This window comes from Dipodomys merriami, unplaced genomic scaffold, assembly GCF_024711535.1.
Source record: "Dipodomys merriami isolate MVZ:Mamm:240054 unplaced genomic scaffold, mDipMer1.0.p SCAF_140, whole genome shotgun sequence".
NCBI lineage: Eukaryota > Metazoa > Chordata > Mammalia > Rodentia > Heteromyidae > Dipodomys > Dipodomys merriami.
In genome coordinates this window covers 289,243-301,740 of record NW_027202716.1, presented here as the reverse complement: position 1 = coordinate 301,740, position 12,498 = coordinate 289,243, and positions in this window count along the sequence as shown.

The following is a 12,498-nucleotide window of genomic DNA, read 5'->3' as shown; positions in this document are numbered from 1 at the left end:
AGGGTTAGGGTTAGGGTTAGGTTTAGGATAAGGATTACGGTGAGGGTTAGGATGAGAGATAGCGTGAGGGTTAGGGTGAGCGTAAGAATTCTGGTGAGGGTTAGTGTTAGGGTTAAAATGAGGTTTAGTGTGATGTGAGAATTAGGGTTATGGTTAGGGTTAGGGTGAGGTTAGGGTGAGGGTTTTGTTTAGTGTTATGGTTAGGGTTAGGGTGTGGGTTAGGGTGAGGGTGAGGTTTAGTGTTAGAGTAGGGCTTAGGGATATGGTGAATGTTAGGTTTAGATTGAGGGTTAGAGTGAGGCCTAGGGTGAGTGTGAGTGTAAGGGTTAGGGTTAGGGTTAGGGTGATAATTGGGGTTAGGGATAGGTTTAGGGATAGGGTAAAGTTTACAGTGAGGGTTAGGGTGAGGGTTAGTTTTAGTGTTATGGTGAATGCTAGGGTTAGGGGTAAGGTGAGGGATAGGTTTAGTGTGAGGTTTCGGGTTAGGTTTAGTGTTAGGGTTAACGTGAGGGTAAGGATTAGGGTGAGGGTTAGAGTGAGGGTGAGGGTTAGGGTAAGTTTGAGGTTTAGGGTGAAGGTTAGGGTTAGGGATAGGGTTAGGGTTAGGTTGACGTTTAGGGTGAAGGTTAGGGTTAGGGATAGGGTTAGGGTTAGGTTGAGGTTTAGTGTGAGGGTTAGGGTTAATGTAAGGGTTAGGGTTAGGGTGAGGGTTAGATTTGGATTAGGGTGAGGATTAGAGTGAGGGTGAGAGTTAGGATGAGGGTTAGGCTTAGGGTGAGGGCTTAGGGTGAGGGTGACGGTTAGTTGTAGGGTTAGGGATATTTTGAGGTTTAGGGTTAGGTTTAGGTTTAGGGTTAGGGAAAAGTTTACGGTGAGGGTTAGGGTGAGGGTTAGGGTTAGGATTAGGGTGAATGTTAGGGTAGGGCTAGGCTGTGGGATAGGTTTTTGAAGGTTAGGGTCAGGATTAGGGTTAGGGTTAAGGTTAGGGTAAGTGTTAGGGTGAGGCTTAGGGTGAGGGTGAGGGTTAGGGTTAGCATTAGTGTTAGGGTGAGGGTTACGGTGAGTGCTAGGGTTAGGACTAGGGTGAGGGTAAAGTTTAGAGTTAGGGTTAGAGTAAGAGTGAGTGTTAGGGTTACGGTTAGGGTGAGGGATAGTGTGAAGGTTAGGGTTAGGGCGAGGGTGACGGTTAGGTTGCGGGTTTTGGTTAGTGTTAGGATTAGTGTGAGGGTTAGGGTGAGGATGATGGTTAAGGTTAGGATTAGTGTTAGAGTGAGGTCTAGGGTGAGGGTGAGGGTTAGGGTTAGGGTTAGGGTTAGGGATAAGGAGAGGATTAGTGTTATGATTTGGGTGAGGGTTAGGGTTAGGGTGAGGATGAGGTTTAGGGTTAGGTTTTTTGTTAGGCTGAGAGTGAGGGTGAGGGTGAGTGTTAGGGTTGGGGTTAGGGTGAGGGTTATTGTTAGTGTGATTGTTAGGGTGAGGGTGACTGTAACGGTTAGGGTGATGATTAGGGTGAAGTGAGGATTAGGGTTTGGGATAGGGTTAGTTTGAGGGTTTGGGTTAGGGTGAGGGTTAGGTTTCATGTGAGGGTTAGGGTTAGGTTTAGGATGATGGTTAGGTTTGGTGAGTGGGTGGGGGTGAGGGTGAGGGTTAGGGTGAGCGTTAGTTTTAGGATGAGGGTGAGGTATAGGGTTAGTTTAGGCTGAGGGTGAGGATGCGGGTGAGGTTTAGGGTTGGTGTTAGTGTTAGTGTTAGGGTGAGGGTTAGCGTGAGCGTTAGGTTTTGGGTAAGTGTTAGAGTGAGGGTTAGAATGAGGGTGAGGTTAGGGTTAGGGTGAGGGTAAGGGTTAGTGTGAGGGTTAGGGTGAGGGTGAGGGTTAGGGTTAGCATTAGGATTAGGGTGAGCGATAGGGATAGGGTTAGGGTTAGGGTGAGGGTGAAGGTGAGGGTTACTGTGAGGCTGAGGGTTAGGTTGAGGGTTAGGATTAGGGTTAGGGTGAGGGTGAGGGTGTGGGTGAGGGTTAGGGTTAGGATTAGTGTTAGCTTTAGGGTTAGGCTGAAGGTGAGCTTGAGGGTGAAGGTGAGGTTTAGGTTTAGGTTTAAGGTGAGGGTTAGGGTTAGTGTGAGGGTTAGGGTGATGGGGAGGTTTAGGGTTAGGTTTAGACTGAGTGTTAGTGTGAGGGTTAGGGTTAGTGTTAGGGTTAGGTTTAGGGTTAGGGTTAGGGTTAGGGTTAAGGTTAGGGTTAGGGTTAGGTTGTGGGTAAGTGTTAGAGTTAGGGTTAGGATGAGGGTAGGGTTAGTTTGAGGGTTAGATTTAGGGTTAGGGTTAGGGTGAGGTTAAGGATTAGGGTGAGGTTTAATGTGAGGGTGAGGGTTAGGGTTAGGATGAGGGTTAGGGTTAGTGTGAGGATTAGAGTTATGGTTAGGATTAGGGTAAGGTTAAGGCTTAGGGTTAGGTTTAGGGTGACGGTGAGTGTTATTGTTAGGTTTATGGTAAGGTTTATGGTGAGGTCTAATGTGAGGTTGAGGGTTAGGGTGAGTTTGAGAGTTTCAGTTAGCTAAGGGTTAAGATTAGGGTTAGGGTGAGGATTAGGGTGATTGTCAGGGATAGGATGAAGTTTAAGGTTAGAGTGATGGTTAGGGTTAGTGTGAGGTTTAGGGTTAGGGTTAGGGTGAGGTTTAGGGTTCGGGTATGCATTAGGGTTAGGATGAGGGTTAGGGTGTTTTTCAGGGTTAGGGTAGGGGTAGGATTAGTGTTAGGGTGAGGGTTAGGGTTAGGGTTAGGGTTAGGATGAGTGTTAGGGTAAGTGGTAGGGTTAGGGTTAGGGTGAATGGTAGGATTAGGGTGACGGTTAGGTAAGGGTAAGTGTTAGGGTTAGGGTGAGGTTAAGGATTAGGGTGAGGCTGAGTGTTAGGGTTATGTTTAGGGTGATGGTGAGGGTGAGGGTTAGGGTTAGGTTTAGGCTTAGTTTGAGGGTTAGGATGAGGGTTTTGTTTAGTGTTAGGGTTAGCGTGAGGTTTAGGGTTAGTGTGAGGGTTAGGGTGAGGGTGTGGATGAGGGTAAGGGTTAGGGTGAGGGTGATGGTGAGGGTTAAAGTGAGGGTTAGGGCTAGGGTAAGGGTTACGGTGAGGGTTAGGGTTAATGTTATGATTAGTGTGAGGGTTAGGTTTATTGTGAGGGCGAGGATGAGGTTGAGGGTTAGGGTGAGGATGAGGTGAGTGTGAGGGCTTCGGTTATGTAAGGGTTAGGGTTAGGGTTAGAGTGAAGATTAGGGTGAGGGTTAGGGTTAGGATGAAGGTTAGGGTTAGGTTGAACATTAAGGTTAGGGTTATGTATAGGGTGAGGCTTAGGGTGAGGGTGAGGTTTAGGGTTAGGTTGAGGGTTAAGGTTAGTGTGAGGATTAGGATTAGAGTTAGGGTGAGGGTAAGGTTTAGGGTGAGGTTTAGGGTGAGGGTGATTGTTACGGGTAGCTTTAGGTTTAGGGTGAGGGTGAGGTTTCGGTTTTGCATTAGGTTTAGGTTGAGGGTTATGGTGAGGGTTAGGGTTAAGTTTAGGGTAAGGGTGAGTGTTAGGGTTAGGGTTATGATGAGTGTAAGTGTTAGGGTGAGGTTTAGGGTTAGGTTTAGGTTTAGGGTTAGGGTGAGGGTTAGGGTTATGGTTAAGATTATGGTGAAGGTGAAGGTGAGGGTTTGGGTTAGGGTGAGGGTGAGGGTGAGGGTGAGGGTTAGGGTTAGGGTTAGCCTTAGGTTGAGGGTGAGGGTTGGATTTATTGTGAGGTATAGGTGAGGGTGCGGGTAAGGGTTAATGTGAGGGTGAAGGTGAAGATTAGGTTTGGCGTTAGGGGTAGATGTAGGGTTAGTGTGAGGTTTAGGGTTAGTATTAGGGTTAGGGTTAGGATTAGGCTGAGGGTGAGGGTGAGGTTGAGGGTGAAGGTGAGCTTTAGGGTTAGGGTTAGGGTTAGAGTTATGGTTAGGTTGAGCGCTAGGATGATGGTGAGGGTTAGGTTTAGCGTTAAGTTTAGGGTGAGGGTTGAGTGTTAGGGTTAGGGTTAATGTGAGGGTGAGGGTTAAGGTTAGGTTGAGGTTTAGGGTTAGGGTGCTGTTTAGGGTGAGGGTGAAGGTGAGAGTGAGGGTTAGCGTTAGGTTGAGGGTTATTGTTAGGTTTAGGGATAGGGTGAGGGTAAGGGTTACGATGACAGTTACGGTGAGGGTGAGGGTTAGGGTTACGTTTAGGGTTAGGGTGAGGGTTAGGGTTAGGTTAGGGTGAGAGTTAGGGTGAGGTTTAGGGTGAAGGTTAGGGTTAGGTTTAGGGTTTGGGATAGGGTTAGGCTTAGGGTGAGGGGAAGGTGTAGGGTGCGGGTTAGAGAGAGGGTAAGGGATAGGGTTATGGTGAAGGTAAGGGTTAGGCTGAGGCTTAGGTTGAGAGTGAGCATTTGTATTAGCAACAGGGTTGAGTTGATGGTGAGGGTTAGCGTTAGGTTGAGGGGTAGTTTTAGGGTTAGGGTGAGGGTTAGGGTTAGGTTTAGGGTTAGGGTGAGTTTTAGGTTTAGGGTTAGGATTAGGGTTATGGTGAGGTGAGGTTTAGGGTTAGGTTTAGGGTCAGTTGGAGGGTTAGGTCGAGGGTTAGGGTTAGGGTTAGTTTTAGGTTTAAGGTTAGGGTGAGTGTTAGGTTGAGGTTTAGGGTTAGGATTAGTGTTAGGGTGAGGGTGAGGGTGAGGGTTAGGGTGAGGTTTAGGCTTAGGCTCAGGCTTAGGGTTAGGCTGAGTGTGAGGGTGGGGTTGAGGATTAGAATTAAGGTGATGGTTAGTTTTAGGGTTAGGGTGAGTGTTAGGATGATGGTTATGGTTAGGATTAGTGTTAGGGTGAGGGCTAGGGTGAGGGTGTGGGTTAGGGTACGTTTTAGGCTTAGGCTTAGGTTTAGGCTGAGCCTTTGGTTGAGGATAAGGGTTAGGGTTAGGTTAGGTTAGGTTAGGGTGAGGGTGAGGGTGAAGGTTAGGTCCAGGGTTGGGGTGAGGGTGAGGTATAGGGTTAGGTTTAGGGTTAGTTGGAGGGTTAGGTCAGGGTTAGGGTTAGGGTTAGTTTTAGGGTTAAGGTTAGGGTGAGGGTTAGGTGGAGGTTTAGGGTTAGTGTTAGAGTTAGTGTTAGGATTAGGTTTAGGGTGAGGGTGAGTGTGAGGGTTAGGGTTAGTGTTAGGCTTAGGCTTAGGGTTAGGCTGAGGGTGAGGGTGGGTGTGAGGCTTAGAGTTAGGGTGATGTTTAGGGTTAGGGTTAGGGTGAGTGTTAGGATGAGTGTTATTGTTAGGATTAGTGTTAGGGTGAGGGCAAGGGTGAGGGTGTGGTTTAGGGTAAGTGTTAGGCTTAGGCTTAGGTTTAGGCTGAGCGTTGGTTGAGGATAAGTGTTAGAGTTAGAGTTAGGGTGAGGTTTAGTGTTAGGGTTAGGGTTAGAGTTAGGATTAGAGTGAGGGTGTGGTTTCGGGGTTAGGGTTCGGGTTAGGGTGAGGGTTAGGGTTAGGGTCATGTTTAGGGTGGGGGTAACGGTAAGGGTAAATTTGAGGGTTAGACTGAGGGTGAGGGTTAGGGTAAGGGTTAGTGGGAGGGTTAGGATGAGGGTTAGGGTTAGGATTAGGTTTAGGGTGAGGGCTAGGGTGAGGGTGAGGTTTAGGGTTAGGGTTAGGGTGAGGGTTAGGGTTAGGGTTAGAATTAGGGTGAGAGTTAGGATTCGGGTTAAGTTTATGTTTAGGGTGAGGGTTAGGGTAAGGGTTACGGTGAGCGTGAGGTTTAGGGTTAGGTTGAGGCTTAGGGTTAGGATTAGTGTTAGGGTGAGGGTGAGGGTGAGGGTTAGGTTAGTGTTAGGGTGAGGGTTAGGATGAGGGTTAGGATTAGGATTAGAGTGAGGGCTAGGCTGAGGGTGAGGTTTAGGGCTAGGATTAGGGTCAGGTTTAGGGTTGGGGTTAGGGTGAGGGTTAGGTTTAGGTTTCGATTTAGGGTAAGGGTGAGGCTGAGGTTGAGGTTTAGGATTAGGGTTAGTGTTAGAGTTAGTGTCAGGGGGAGGGTTAAGGTGAGGGTGAGGGTTAGGCTTAGGTTTAGGATTAGGATTAGGGTAATGGTTAGGGTAGGTGGGAGGTTTAGCGTTAGGGTTAGGCTTAGGCTTAGGGTTAGGCTGAGGGAGAGGGTGAGGGTGAGGGTTAGCTTTAGGTTGAGGGTTAGGTTTAAGGTTAGCTTGAGAGTTAGGGCTCAGGTTAAGTTTAGTGTTAGGGTGAGGGTTAAGGTTAGGTTGAGTGTTAGGGTTAGGGTTAGGGTTAGGATTAGGTTTAGGGTGAGGGTGAGGGTTAGGATGATGTTTAGGTTTAGGTTTAAGGTGAGGGTTAGGGTTAGAATAGGGTTAGGTTTAGGATTTGGGTTAGGGTGAGGGTGAGTTTGAGGGTTAGGGTTGGGTTAGGCTTAGGGTTTGGGTGAGGGTTAGGGTTAGGGTTTTGATTAGGGTGAGGGTGAGACTGAGGATTAGGGTTAGGTTTATGTTTTGGTTTAGGGTTATGGTTTGTGTTAGGGTTAAGGTTAGGTTTAGGTTTTCGGTGAGGGTTAGGGTTACGTTTAGGTTTAGGGTTAAGTTATGGTTAGGGTGAGGGAGATGGTGGGGCTGAGGATTAGGGTTAGGGTTAGGGTTAGGGTCATTGTTAGTGTTATGGTTAGATTTAAGTTTTCAGTGAGCGTGAGGCTGAGGGTGAGGGTTTTGGTTAGGGTTAGGGTTAGGGTTAGGGTGACTGTTATTGTTAGGGTTTGGGTTAGATTTACAGTGTGGTTGAGAGTGAGAGTGAAGGTTAGTGTTAGAGTTAGGTTTAGGATTAGGGTTAGGGTTAGGGTTACGGTGAGGGTTAGGTTTAGGGTTAGAGTTAGGGTTTGGGGGAGGGTTAGGGTGAGGTTAGGGTTAGGGTTAGGGTGAGCATGAGCGTGAGTGTGAGGGTTAGTTTGAGGGGTAGGCTAAGACTTAGGGTTAGGCTGAGCATCTGCGTGGGTGTGAGGATTAGGGTTAGGGTGATGGTTAGGGTTAGGGTTAGTGTTATTGTTAGGGTTAGTGTTAGAGTTATGGTGAGGGTGAGGGTGAGAGTGAGGGTTAGGTTTACGGTTATTGTGGGGTTTAGGGTTAGGGATAAGGTAAGGTTTAGGGTGGGGTTTAGGGTTAGGGTTAGGGTTAGGGTGAGGGTGAGGTTTAGGGTTAGATATAAGGTTAGGTGGAGGGGTAGTGAGGGTTAGGTATAGGGTTATTGTTAGCGTGAGTGTGAGGGTGAGAGTTAGGTTTAGGGTTAGGGTTAGGGTTAGGTTTAGAGTTACTGTGTGGGTGAGGAAGCGGGTGAGTGTGAGGGTTAAGGTTAGGTTTAGGGTTAGGCTCAGCGTTAGGCTTAGGGTTAGGCTGAAGTTGAGGGTGAGGATGAGGGTTAGGGTTAGGTTGAGGGTTAAGGTTAGGGTTATGAGGAGGATTAGGATGAGGGTTAGGGTTAGGATTAGGGTTAGGGTGAGGGCTAGCGTGAGTGTGATGTTTAGGGTTAGGGTTAGGGTGACGTTTAGTGTTAGGGTTAGGGTTTGGGTTAGGGTTAGAGTTACTGTGAGTGTGAGGGTTCGGGTGAGTTTGAGGGTGAAGGTGAGGGTGAGGGGTAGTGTTAGGGTGAGAGGTAGGGTTAAGGTTAAGTTTAGGGTTAGGATGTGGTTTAGGGTTAGGGATAGGTTTAGGTTTAGGATTAGGGTTAGGGTGTGGGTGAGTGTGAGGTTTAGGGTTAGGGTTAGACTTAGAGTTAGGGTGCGGTTAGGGTTAGGGTTTGGATTAGAGTGAGGGTGAGGCTGAGGAATATGTTTAGGTTTAGGTTTAGATTTAGGGCTAGGTTTAGGGTTAGGGTTTGTGTTAAGTTTAGGGTTATGGTTAGGCTTAGATTTAGGGTGAGGGTTAGGGTTAGAGTTAGGCTTAGGGTTAGGCTGAGGGTGAGGGCGGGGGTTAGGATTAGTGTTAGGGTTAGGGTTATTGTTAGTGTTATGGTTAGGGTTAAGTTTGCAGTGAGGGTGAGGCTGAGGGTGAGGGTTAGATTTAGGGTTAGGGTTAGTGTTATTGTTAGGGTTAGGTTTAGAGTTACCGTGAGGTTGAGGGTGAGGGTGAAGTTTAGGGTTAGGGTGAGGTTTAGGTTGAGCTTTTGGGTTGGGCTTAGAGTTAGGCTGAGGTTGAGGGTGTGGTTTCATGTTAGGGTTAGGGTGATGGTTCGGGTTAGGGTTAGTGTTAAGGTTAGTGTTCCAGTGAGGTTGAGTGTGCGGGTGAGGGTTAGGGTTAGTGTTAGGGTGGGGTTCAGGGTTAAGTTTAGGGTTAGGGTTAGGGTGAGGTTTAAGTTTAGAATTAGTGTTAGGGTGAGGGCCAGGGTGAGGGTGAGGGTTGGGGTTAGGGTTAGGGTGAGGTTTAGGATTAGGGTGAGGGTTACGATTAGTGTGAGTGTTAGTGTTAGGGTTAGGGTTAGGGTTAGGGTGAGGGTAAGTGTTAGATTGAGGGTATGGGTTAGGGTGAGGGCTATGGTTAGGGTGAGGTTTAGGATTAGGGTTATTGTTAGGGTTAGGTTTAGGGTTAAGGTTACGGTGAGAGTAAGGGTGAGGGTTAGGGTTAGGGTTAGGGTGAGGTTTAGGGTTTGGGTTAGGGTTAGTGTTAGGGTTAGGGTGAGGGTGAGGTTTAGGGTTAGAGTTAAGGTTAGGGTGATGCTTAGGGTGAGAGTTAGGGTTAGTGTTAGGGTTGGGGTTAGGATGAGAGTTAATGGGTGGGTTAGGGTTAGGGTTAGGTTTAGGGATAGGATTAGGTTTAGGGTGAGGGTGATTGTGTGTATTAGGGTTAGGTTTAGGGTTAGGCTTAGGGTTAGGCTGAGGGTGAGGTTGAGGGTGAGGGTTAGGTTTAGGGGAAGGGTTAGGATGAGGGTTATGGTTAGGTTTCGGGTTAGGGTAAGGGCTAGGGTGAGGGTGATGTTAAGGGTTAGCGTTAGGGTGAAGTTTAGGGTTAGGGTTAGGGTTAGGTTTAGGGTTAGTGTTAGGTTTAGGGTTAGGGTTAGGGTGAGGGTTAGGCTGAGGCTGAGTGTATGATTAGGGTTAGGATTAGGATTAGGGTTATGATTAGAGTGAGTGTGAGTGTGAGGGTTAGGGTTATGGTTAGGGTTAGGCTGAGGGTTGGGGTGAGTGTGAGGGTAAGGGTTAGGGTGAGGGTTAGGGTGAGGGTTAGGCTTAGGCTTAGGTAGGCTGAGCATGAGGGTGAGGGTTAGGGTTCGGATTAGGATGAGGGTTCGGTTTATGCTTAGTGTCAGGTTTAGGATGAGGTTTAGGGTTAGGGTTAGGGTTAGGGTGAGGGTTAGGGTGAGGGTTAGGGTTAGGGATAGGGTTAGGTTTAGGTTTAGCGTTAGGGTGAGGGTGAGTGTGAGGCTTATGGTTAGGTTTAGGTTTAGTCTGAGAGTTAGGGTGAGGGATAGGTTTAGGGTTTGGTTTAGGGTGCAGGTGAGGTTGAGGATTAGGGTTAGGTTAAGGGTTAAATTTAGGGTTAGGTTTAGGGATAAGGGTAGTGTTAAGGTTAGGGTTAGGGTTAGGGTTAGGCTGAGGGTGACTGTGTGGGTGAGGATTAGAGTTAGGGTTTGGGTTAGGCTTAGGGTTAAGGTTAATGTTAGTGTTATGGTTATGGTTAATTTTGCGGTGAGGGTGAGGCTGAGGGTGAGGGTTAGGTTTAGGGTTAGTGTGAGGGTGAAGTTTAGGGTTATGGGGAGGGTTAGGATGAGGGTTAGGGTTAGGATTAGGGTCAGGGTGAGGGCTAGTGTGAGGGTGAGGTTTAGGGTTAGGGTTAGGGTGAGGTTTAGTTTTAGGTTTAGGTTTAGGGTGAGGGTGAGGTTTAAGGTTAGAGTTAGGTTTAAGGTGCGGGTGAGGGTGAGGGTTAGGTTTAGGGTTAGGGTTACGGTGAGGGTTCGGCTTAGGTTTAGTGTTAGGTCTATGATTTGTGTTAGGGTGAACGCTAGGGTGAGGGTGAGATTTCGGGTAAGGGTTTGGCTTAGGCTTAGGTTTAAGCTGAGCGTGAGGTTGAGCGTGTGGTTTAGGGTTAGTGTTATTGTGAGGTTTAGTGTTAGGATTAGATTTAGAGTTAGGATTAGGGTGAGGGTGAGGTTTAGGGGTAGAGTTAGTGTTTCGGTGAGGTTTAGGCATAGGATAAGGGTTAGGGTGGGGCTCACAGTAAGGGTAAGTTGAGGGTTAGGCTGAGGGTGAGGGTTACAGTAAGGGTGAGGTTTAGGGTTAGGTTGAGGGTTAGGGTTAGGGTTAGGTTGAGGGTGAGGGTTAGATTGAGGATTAGTGTTAGGGTTAGTGTGAGGTTTACCGTGAGGATGAGTGTTAGGGTTAGGGTTAGGGCTAGGGTTAGGTTGAGGTTTAGGGTTAGTGTTAGGGTGAGTTTTAGGGTTTTGGTGATGTTTATGGTTATTGTGAGGTTTAGTGTTCGGGTTACGGTTAGTGTTAATGTGAGAGTAAGTGTTAGGGTGAGGGTTAGATTTAGGGTGAGGGTAATGGTTAAGGTGAGGGTTAGGGTTAAGGTTACTGTGAGGGTGAGGGTTAGTGTTAGGGTTAGGTTTAGTATTAGGGTTAGTGTTAGGGTGAGGGTAATTGTTAGGATGAGGGTTAGGGTTAGGGTGAAGATTATGGTTAGGGTTAGGTTAAGGTGAGCATGAGGATTAGGCTTAGGTTGAGGGTTCAGGTTAGGGTTCTGGTTAGGGTGAGGTTAGGGTTAGGGTTATTGTAAGGGTTAGTGTTAGGGTTAGGGTTAGTGGTAGGGTGAGGGCAAGTGTTTGGGTGAGGTTTAGGGTTCGGGTGAGGATTATGGTTAGGGTGAGGGTTAGGGTTATTGTTAGGGTTAGGGTTATGGTTAGATTTAGTGTTAAGGTGAGGGTGAGGGTGAGATTTAGGGTTAGAATTAGGGTTAGGTTTAGGTTTAGGGTTAGTGTGAGGGTTAGGGTTAGGCTTAGGCTTAGGCTTAGGCCGAGCATGAGGGTGAGGGTTAGGGTTCGGGTTAGGGTTCGGGTTAGGGTTTTGATTAGTGTCAGGTTTAGGATGAGGTTTAGGGTTAGGGTTAGGGTTATGGTGAGGGTTAGGGTAAGGGTTAGGGTGATGGTTAGTGTTAGCGATAGGGTTAGGTTTAGGATTAGTGTTAGGGTGAGGGTGAGTGTGATGCTTATGATTAGGTTTAGGTTTAGGCTGAGTGTCAGGGTGAGGGTTAGGGTTAGGGTTTGGTTTAGGTTGCAGTTGAGGTTGAGGATTAGGTTTAGGTTAAGGGTTAAATTTAGGGTTAGGTTTAGGGATAGGGGTAGTGTTAAGGTTAGGTTTAGGGTTAGGGTTAGGCTGAGGGTGACTGTGGGAGTGAGGATTAGAGTTAAGGTTAGGCTTAAGGTTAGGGTTATTGTTAGTGTTATGGTTAGGGTTAATTTTGCGGTGAGAGTGAGGCTGAGGGTGATGGTTAGGGTTAGGGTTAGGGTGAGGGTGAGGTTTAGGGTTAGAGTTAGGATTAGGTTTCGGGTGAGGTTTCGGGTTAGGGTTAGAATTGGGGTTATATGAGGTTTAGGGTTAGAGTTAGGATTACGGTGAAGCTGAGGGTGAGGGTTAGGGTTAGGGTTAGTGTTAGGTTTAGGGTTAGGGTTAAGGTGAGGGTTAGGGTGAGGGTGAGGGTTAGGTTTAAGTTTAGGATTAGGATTAGCGTTAGGGTTAGGGTGAGTGTGAGTGTTAGGTTTAGGGTTAGTATTAGGGTTAGGCTTAAGGTTTGGCTGAGGATGAGGGTGAGTCCCTGTGTCTCTTACTCCAATGAAGCAGCAAAAAGCCACCAGTGTATCTGTGGCTCAAGTGGTAGAGTACCAGACATGAACACCAAGACTAAAGGACAGTACCCAAGCTTTAAAACCCAGTACTTCCACCACACACAACAATTAAAACAACAACAACGTCAACAAATAGGAGAAGGGAGTTATTATATTCTCCGCTTATTACATGGCAGCTAAGATACAACAAGTCTATGTGATCTCTCCAAGTCCCAAGTAGTGGAGTTGGAAATATGACCACCTGATTGGAAATCTGTATCTTTGCTGGTCTGTTCAGTTTGCACTGGACTTTGAGGATTAGGGTTAGGGTGAGGGTTAGGGTTAGGGTTATGGGAAGGGTTAGGATGATTGTTAGAGTTAGGATTAGTGTTAGGGTGATGGCTAGGGTGAGGGTGAGGTTTAGGGTTAGCGTTAGGGTTAGGGTGAGGGTCAGTTTTAGGGTTAGAGTTAGGCTTAAGGTGAGGCTGAGGGTGAGCATGAGGGTTAGGGTTAGGATTAAGATTAAGATAAGGGTTAGGGTGAATGTGAGTGTTAGGATTAGGGTTATGATTAGGCTTAGGGTTACAATGAGGATGAGGGTGAGGGTGAGGGTAAGGGTTAGGATTAGGGTTAGGGTGAGAGAGAGTGGGTGTGTTAGGGTTTGATTTAGAGTTA